The sequence below is a fragment of the Ursus arctos genome, unplaced genomic scaffold, assembly GCF_023065955.2.
Source record: "Ursus arctos isolate Adak ecotype North America unplaced genomic scaffold, UrsArc2.0 scaffold_20, whole genome shotgun sequence".
NCBI lineage: Eukaryota > Metazoa > Chordata > Mammalia > Carnivora > Ursidae > Ursus > Ursus arctos.
Genome location: NW_026622875.1, coordinates 23,810,388 through 23,819,052, shown reverse-complemented (window position 1 = coordinate 23,819,052; position 8,665 = coordinate 23,810,388). Strand labels below are relative to the sequence as shown.

At 45.1% G+C, this 8,665-nt stretch overlaps 1 pseudogene; it reads left to right on the top strand.

The window, feature by feature from the left end:
* The first annotated feature begins 6,921 nt into the window (after positions 1–6,921).
* On the top strand, positions 6,922–7,880 carry LOC113253990 (purine nucleoside phosphorylase-like; annotated as a pseudogene).
* Positions 7,881–8,665: the final 785 nt, after the last annotated feature.

Sequence of the window (8,665 nt, the reverse complement as noted above, 5' to 3'; positions counted from 1 at the left end):
AGACAAGCAGTTATCAGGATTTCCACTTCCATCAGACCCAGAAGCTCTGTACTAGCCTGTCCATAACTGTTTAGTGAGAAGTATTTAACCAGCATGGGCTGCTCTCAATAACCACATTGAAATCAGACATCCTGAGGGAAAGGGAAGTTTCCCCCACCCCTACCTTGCTCTTCCTCCAGCCTTCCCCATCCAGCCAGTAACACTGTTATTCACCTGGCTGCTTGAGAGAAAAAGCTAGAAGTTTGCCTTTATTGCTCGCTATCCCTCATTCCTCATCCTTTCTATCAGCAAGGCCTGTCACCTCTACAAAATATGTCCAGAATCTATCTTCTCTCCACCACTTACTGGCGATCGTCTTCATCTTAGGCAATTGCAGTGTCTGCTAACTGGTCTCCCTGCTCACTCTTGTCCTGATACAGACTACCCTCCTCACAGCAGCCCTAGCCATCTTTCAAGGACGAGCCAAATCCCCTTTCACATCACTCCAAAAGCAGCTCCCACTGAACTTTTGAACTTTTGATTCATTTCTAACTTCTTCATCCCCTTTCCCCCTCCTCCTCCTCTTCCTCTTCTCCTTCTTCTTCTTCTTCTTCTTCTTCTTCTTCTTCTTCTTCTTCTTCTTCTTCTTCTTCAAGAACGAGCACACTGTGGGGGGAAGGGCAAAGTGAGAGAGAGAGAGAATCTTAAGCAGACTCCCCACTGAGCGGAGCCCTACACGGGGCTCCATCTCATGACCCTGAGATCATGACCTGAGCCGAAATCAAGAGTTGGTTGCTTAACTGACTGAGCCACCCAGGCACTCCTGATTCATTTCTAACTTCTTACCATGGTGCCTGAGACTCTGCACACTGTGGCTCCAGCCTTTGTCTCCAGTCACGCATCTCCCGTTCTCTCCCTCAGCCGTGTGGTCTTGTCTGTTCCTTCAGTGTGCCAAGCTTGTTCCTGTCTCAGCGCCACAGGATTTGTTGCTGGCAATGCTTAAAATGCTCCATGAAGATTTCCTCATGGCTGGCTCTTTAGTATTTAGGCCTCAGCTCAGTACTGTTGCTCCATAATGAAACCTTCCAAAATTCAGTGGCTTCAAAACAGCAGTTATTCATTTTGTTTGTATAGCTGTAATTTGGGCAGGGCTTGATGGGAAAGATGCATTTTTGCTCCATGCAGCATCAGCTGGGGCAAATCACCCAAGAATGGGGATCTGCTTCTAAGGTGGCTCACTCACCTGGCTGGCATGTTGGTGCTGGCAGTGGTCCATGAGGTAAGCCAGGGTAGAAGCATGGGAGCCTTGGTTGTTTCTGTAGCTTGGGTTCTAGAAAAGTGCCCCAAAAGACTCAGGCAGGAACTATATTGTCTCTTATGACCTCAGAAGTCACATAGCATCACTTCTGTTGTACTTTATTAGTTCAGCAAGTCAAAAGGCCTGTCCAAGTTCAAGTGGAGGAATCGTGGACTCTACCACTTGAAGAGGGGTGTCAGGGTTCATACGGAAATGGAAAGATTGCTCTTCTGGATAATTCTGGGTAATGCTATCTGCCACAGCTATGTCCTCAGTGTGACTTTCACTGACCACTCTATATAAATTAGCCACCACAAATAGCCATTCTTTATCATTTTAGCCTCTGGTCCCTTCATAGTACCTACCATTATCTTAAATTATCTTGAATGGGGCACTTGGGTGGCTCAGCCAGTTAAGGGTCCAACTCTTGGTTTTGGCTTAGGTCATGATCTCATGGGTCATGGGATGGGGCTCTGCACTCAGCAGGGAGTCTGCTGGAAGATTCTCTCCCTCTGTCTCTCCTGCCACTCCATTCGTGTGAGCACTTGCACGTGCTCTCTCTTTCTTTCTCTCAAATAAATAAATGAAAAGAATGATCTTGTCTATTTATTTGCTCACTTTCAGCCTTACTTAAGAATATACATCCTCTGAGAACAAGAGCCTTGCAAGAAGAGAGGCCAGACGGGCAGCTGATGCACTAAGCCCTGGCAGTTGCAGTCACAGAGGTGACGGCTATTTAGAGATATGTAAGGGTGGAGACGTTGGTGTTCAGACTGACTGACTACGGGGGATGAGGAGAAAAAGGAGGACATTGGGTTGCTGGTCCATCTCAGATGGAGAAAGGGCACGGAACTGAGGGTGTGCATGGCTCAGGATTCCCTGGCAGAGGACATGCTGAGACCCAAATCCCTTTTCTCTTTTTCCCAAGCTTCTGGCCACATTTCCCAGGCCTCCTGCAGTTAGGTGGGGGCCAGGTAAAGCTATGTCAAAGAAATGTAAGTAGAAGCTGATGTGTACCACTCTCTGGGGTGGCCTATTGGATGCCACCCTGTGAGATTCTGTATGCCCCCTTTCCCTTCCCTATAGGAGATGTGTTAAGGATGGCAGCATCACAGAGAGGGCAGGCCTGGCTTCCTGAAAGACCATGTGGAGTAGAAAACCACTCCCTCACCACCTTTTTTATTTCATGACACCAAATTTTTGAAGAGACAAGGACAGCCGTGGTGTCCCCACGTTCAGGATTGATCTCAACGTTTCTTCTTGCTGTTATGTAACTTCTTCCTCTGTTCTTTGTATTTTCTGCCAACTAAAAGTCAGCTCTCTAGCTTGATTAGCTTCAGGTTAACTTTTTTGGTAAGAAATACTTCACAGATGATGTACTTTACATTGCACCCTATCTGGAGGGACATCAGTGTTAGGTGGTCCCACCTCTGGTCATGGTATGTTTGAAGACTGAGTTTAGATGGTGGTTGTTAGATTTATCCATTGTAAAGGCACTTCCCCTTTTTGCAATTAGTATGTAAACTATGAGGTAACCCTTGGTCACAATTCTAACATCCTGTTCCTGAACAACATTTCATCTAATCTTTTTAGCATCCGTTGTGGTTTCTTCCCTCAATTGTTTACTTTTACTATTTTTCTAGCATTTATTAAGCAACTTACTAGGTGCTGAGCACTCTTCTCAGGGTTCAGCCTGTATTTTCTTCCTTCATTTCTTCTTTCTTTCTTTCTTTCTTTCTTTCTTTCTTTCTTTCTTTCTTTCTTTCTTTCTCCCTTCCTTTCTTTTCTTCCTTTCTTGTTTCTTTCTTTTTTTCTTTTCTAAAGATTTATTTATTTATTTGAGAGAAAGCGTGCACACTTGCAGGGTGGGGGGTGCGGGGGGCGAGGCAGGGGGAGAGGGAGAGAGAGGATCACAAGCAGACTCTGGGCTGAGCACAGAGCCTGACATGGGGCTTGATCTCACAATCCTGAGATCACGACCTGAGCAGAAACCAAGAGTCAGATTCTTAACCGACTGCACCACCCAGGTGCCCTCTTTCTTTCTTTTAAAGTAAGCTCTACACCCATCTTGGGTCTTGAACTCACCACTCTGAGTTCAAGAGTTGCATGCTCTACTGACTAAGCCAGCCAGTCAGTATATTTTCTTTTTTAATCATCACAATAACCTTATGAGATAACTTTATTTTATTATTGTTATTTTTATACTTTTTAAAAGTAAACTTTATCCCCAAGTGGAGCTCAAACTTACGATCCTGAGATCAAGAGCTGCGCGTTCTACTGACTGAGCCACAGAGGCACCTGAGATAACCTTATAAGTGAAGACTGAAACAGAGAAGGTGTATTAATTTCCCACTGCTGCTATATAATAAAACACCACAAACTCAGTGACTTAAAACAACATAAATTTATCTTAGGCCAGAGGTTTGAAATGGGTCTCACTGGACTGAATTTTTTTTTTTAAAGAATTTTATTTATTTATTTGAGAGAGAGAGCACATGAGCAGGGGGAGCAGCAAAGGGAGAGGGAGAAGCTGACTCCCTACTCAGCAGGAAAGCCAACAGGGGGCTGGATCCCAGGACCCAGATCATGACCTGAGCTGAAATCAGACGCTTAACCGACTGAGCCACCCAGATGCCTAATCTCAGTCTCACTGGACTGAAATGAAGGTGAAGGCAAGGCTGCTTTCCCTTGGAGGCCTTTTGGGAAAAATCTGTTCCTTGCAGCTTTTAGAGGCTGCCTGCATTCCTTGACTCATGGTCCCCTTCCAGCTTTAAAGCCAGAATTGGTGGGCTGAGTTCTTCTCATATGTTAACACTATGATCTTTTTTTTTCTTTTTTTGAGGATTTTATTTATTTATTCATGAGAGAGAGAGAGGCAGAGGCAGAAGGAGAAGCCAGCTCCCTGGGAGCAGGGAGCCCGATGGGGTACTCGATCCCAGGACCCTGGGATCATGACCTGAGCCAAAGGCAGATGCTTAACCAACTAAGCCACCCAGACGCCCTGTTGCCACTCTGATCTTGCACCGACTATCACATCTCCTTCTCTGACTCTGCTTCTTTATCCACTTTTAAGGACCCTTGTGATTCCATTCCTACTTAGGTAACCCAGAACAATCTCCCTATCTTAAGGTCAGCTCATTAGTTGCCTTAATTCCATCTGCAACCTTAATTCTCCTTTGCTACGTAACCTAACATATTCCCAGGTTTGGGGATCGGGACATGGGCATCATTAGAGAAACCATTATTCTGCCTACCATAGAAGGTAAGTAACTTGCCTTGATCACACAGCAAGACAGCAGCAGAGCTAGGATTTGGGATCTGGCAGTCTGGTTCCAGAGCCCACATTTTTAATCCCTTTACTCTGCTTTCTCTAAAAATGTACTGAGTTGTGGGGTTGGGATAGTTTATTATGACTTGCATAAAACATCCCTCCTGCTCCCTCTTCCTCTGATTTCATAAGGTATCATGAAATTCTCGATTACAATTTGGCTTCCCACAGCATGCTAAATAGAGTGTCTAGATCCAGAGTCTGGAGCTTGGGCTCAAATCTCAGCTAAACCACTTACTTGCTATGATTTGGGCAAATTATTAAATTTCTCTCATTTTCCATAATGTAATGTGTTAATGAAATAATAGTAAAACCCTTACATGGCAACTGCTATGTGTTAGCCAGGATTTTAGTCTTTCTGTATGTTCCTAAGGGGTCACCTGGCCAGACTGGCTTTCTGGCTCTCATCTTTCATCCACCGTCACCAGGTAAAGCAGTCACTTGGAACAGTCTTGCCACAAAGAACACAAAACTTCAATGGAAAACAATTGACCTATTATAGTGACCGATAGAGTTGGTATGAAGATCCAATGACAAATTTTCTTAGAGCAAATCCCACAATAAACTTGATCCCTTTTTAAAAAAATTCTGTTAACTTTTATAGCATTTTTTGAAGAATATTGACATTTTTGCAGCATTCATGTTTTATCATCTTTTTAGAAGTTTTTTTTTTTTTAAAGATTTTATTTATTTATTTGACAGAGAGAGACAGCCAGCGAGAGAGGGAACACAAGCAGGGGGAATGGGAGAGGAAGAAGCAGGCTCCTAGCGGATGAGCCTGATGTGGGGCTTGATCCCAGAACGCTGGGATCACGCCCTGAGCCGAAGGCAGACGCTTAACGACTGCGCCACCCAGGCGCCCCTAGACGTTTTAAATAGACTTTAATTTTTACCTAACGTCCTTTTTCTGATTTGGGACCCCATATTACCTTGAGTTGTTATGCCTCTTAAGGCTCTGCTTGGCTATGAGAGTTTCTCAGATTCTCTAGGTTTTGATGACCTTGACAATTTTGAGGAGCACTAGTCCCTTTTGTACCATTCTCTCTCTCTCTCTCTTTTTTTTTTTTTTAAGATTTTATTTATTTATTTGACAGAGAGCACAAGCAGGGGGAGTGGCAGGCAGAGGGAAAGGGAGAAGCAGGCTTGCCCCAGGAAGAAGCAGCCTGACGTGGGGCTCGATCCCAGGACCTAAGATCACGACCTGAGCTGAAGGCAGACGCTTAACTGACTGAGCCACCCAGGCACCCCTGTGTCCCTCTTATAAGAATACCAATTATATTGGATTGGGGCCCAACCTAGTGATCTCATTTGAACTTGATTCCATCTGTGAAGACTGTTTCCAAAGAAGGTCACAGTCACAAGTACCAGGGTTTAGGACTTTAACATAAATTATTTGCAGTTCTTCTGCATAGATTTCTCCCCATTTATATATATATTTATTTAATCATTTATTTATATCAGTATAAACTGCTACTTTGCTATATTTATTTATTAACTCTGGAAGTTGTTTTGGGGTTTTTCTTTTTTTTCTCTCTCTTTTTTAAAGATTTTATTTATTTATTTGAGAGAGAGAGGAAAAAAAAGAGAGAGAGCTAGAGGAAGGGGCAGAGGCAGAGGGAGAAGCAGGCTCCCCACTGAGCAGAGAGCCTGATGTGGGACTCGATCCCAGGACTCAGGGATCATGATCTGAGCCGAAGGCAGACGATTAACTGACTGAGCCACCCAGGTGCCCCCCAACTTTTCTAAAGATTTATTTATTTATTTGAAAGAGAGAGAGAGAGACATATGGGGGGGGGAGGGAAGGGGAGAGAATCCCAAGCAGACTCCCCACTGAGTGCAGAGTCCTACACAGGGCTCTATCCCATAACCCCAAGATTATGACCTGAGCCAAAATCAAGAGACAGATGCCTAACCAACTGAGTCACCCAGGTGTCCCTGGGATTTTTCTACATAGGTAATCATGTTGCCTGTAAGTCCTTCCCAATCTGTGTGTATGTATGTGTGTGTATATATATATATATATATATATATATATATAATTTTTTTTTTTAAAGTAAGCTCTACACCCAATGTGGGACTTGAACTCACCACCCTGAGATCAGGAGTTGCATGCTCTATCCACTGAGCCAGCCAGGCGCCCCCAATCAGCATATCTTTTATTTCCTTTCCTTGTCTCATTATGGTCACTAGGACTCCTAGACAATGTTAAAAGTGGTGGGAGAAGGACTGAGTGCACCATCCCCGGCCATGACAGCTCAGCAGAGTGCAGATCCTAGTGCAGAAGGGTAGGCTCCTTGAGAGGTCCCACAGCGGGACCATGGAGAATGGATTTACACACGAAGATTATCAGAACACTGCAAAATGGCTTCTGTGCCACACCAAGCCCCAACTTCAAGTGGCAGTGATCAGTGGTTCTGGGTTAGGAGGTCTGGCCAATAAATTAACTCAGGCCCAGATGTGTGACTACAGTGAGATACCAAACTTTCCCCCAAGTCCAGGGCCAGGTCATGCTGGTCAACTGGTGTCTGGGTTCCTGAATGGCAGAGGCTGTGTGATGATGCAGGCAGGTGCCACATGTATGAAGGTGACCCACTCTCGAAGGTGACATTCCCAGGGAGGGTTTTTTGCCTTCTGGGTGTGGACACCCTAGTGGTCACTAATGCAGCTGGAGGGCTCAACCCCAAGTTTGAGGTTGGAGATATCCTTCTGATCCATGATCATATCAACATACCTGGTTTCTTTGGTTTGAGCCCTCTCAGAAGGCCCGGTGATAAAAGCTTTGGAGTTTGTTTCCCTGTCATGACTGACGCCTACAACCGGGATATGAGGCAGAAGGCTCACAGTGCCTGGAAACAGATGGGGGAGTGGAGAGAACGACAGAAAGGCACCTGTGTGATAGTGGCAGGCCCCAGCTAGGAGACTGGCAGAGTCTCACCTACCGCAGGAGCTGGGGGCAGGTGCTGTTGGCACGAGCACAGAACCAGAAGTTATAGCTGCAAGGTGTTGTGGACTTGAGTCCTTGGCTTCTCCCTCAACACTAACAGAGTCATCCTGGATTAGGAAAGCCAGGAGAAGACTAATCATGAGGAAGTATGAGAGGCCAGGAAACAAGCTGCTGAGAAATTGGAACAGTTTGTCTCTAGTCTTCTGGCTAGTGTGCCACTGCCTGGCAATGCCAGTTCACCAGTGCTGGAGTGGTCTGGGCCTCTCTCTAATGGGATCCAAGTAGCTACTACCTACTTTGACCCCTTGCTGGGGTCATACACCTGTCCTTAGGTCCTAGGAGAAAGGAGAGGAAGATCCCTTTCCTTCACCTTCCCCATTTCTCTCACCAGACCCTCCCCTTCTGTGCTGGCTCCTCCTTCGCTCAGTTGTCTCAAAGCAGTTTTCATCTCCATTCTTCCCCAAAACCTAGAGCCCAAGCCCTGCCACACAGCTATGTATATGGCCCGGGTGTAACTTAGGCTCTCAAACTTGGCACAGTAGCTACACTGTCTTTCTGAGATAATGCTTTCATATTCCTTGGGACTCAGTTCTGTCTCCGCCAAAGCACTAGAAACCACATAAGGGCCAGCCAAGTCCAATATCTCTTAGACTTTAATACTATCATATATACTTTTTAAAGATGTATTTATTTATTTGAGATAGAGAGCTAGAGAGAGCATGAGAGCAGGGGGAGGGCCAGAGGGAGAGGGAAAGAGAGAATCCTCAAGCAGGCTCCCTGCTAAGCACAGGGCCCAACACGGGGCTCAATTCTATGACCCTGAGATCCTGACCTGAGCTGAAATAAAGAGTCGGACGCTCAACTGACTGAGCCACCCAGGTGTCGTTTGTTTTTTTCTTAAAGTCCATCCACATGTGAGTGAAATCATATGGTTTTTGTCTTTCTCTGACTGACTTATTTGCTTAGCATTATACTCTGTATCTCCATGTTGTTGGAAATGGCAAGATTTCATTCTTTTTTATGGCTGAATAATACTCCATTTTATAATCTACCACCTCTTATCTATTCATCTATCAGAGGACACTTGGGCTGCTGCCATATTTTGGCTATTGTAAAT